Here is a 619-nt window from a genome sequence, read left to right on the forward strand (position 1 = left end):
ATAAAAAGCTAAACATGGCCGTAACCTTAGTGGAAGGGGTCGGGAACAATCCGACCTGAGAGCCCACTGTACAGCCAACCAAACTGCGGGAGGTGATGTGGTGGATTTCAGTCAGTAAGAGTGTCACTCAGGGAACAGTAAAGGAAGGAAACTCCCAATGTCCTGCTCTGGTCTCCACATGAATACAGTCTCATGTGCTCATACAAGCATATGCATGTATCACATGTAGACCACATACATAGATATACACATGGAAGAAAGGAAAGAAAAAGCCCTCATCCCAGCTATGTAGATACTTTGTGTATGTGTTCTATTCACTTATTTTTCATTTATTTACTTATTTATTTGTTGTTTTGAGACAGGGTCTTAACTATGCAGACCAGGCTGGCATTGAACTCAGAGATCTGCCTGCCTCTGTCTCTTAAGTGCTGGGATTAAAAGTGTATGTCCCACACTGGCCTTTTCATTTTGAACAAGAACATAAAGTTTACATATTGTTGTTAATATGTTTTACATATGTATTGTGAGATCTCTCAAGGCCAATAAAAATGTATATTCAATATTGAAAAGATTCCTGTACAGAAATCACATCTTTTTTCTTTCTATTTATTTATTTATT

General features: G+C 38.0%; 1 protein-coding gene across 3 annotated transcripts in view; it reads left to right on the forward strand.

Moving 5' to 3' along the window:
* The window catches only part of Nat10 (N-acetyltransferase 10), a 45,029-nt gene that overhangs the window by 25,004 nt on the left and 19,406 nt on the right, over positions 1 to 619 (forward strand). The window lies entirely within an intron of this gene.

The sequence above is a fragment of the Microtus ochrogaster genome (assembly GCF_000317375.1).
Source record: "Microtus ochrogaster isolate Prairie Vole_2 chromosome 14 unlocalized genomic scaffold, MicOch1.0 chr14_random_1, whole genome shotgun sequence".
NCBI lineage: Eukaryota > Metazoa > Chordata > Mammalia > Rodentia > Cricetidae > Microtus > Microtus ochrogaster.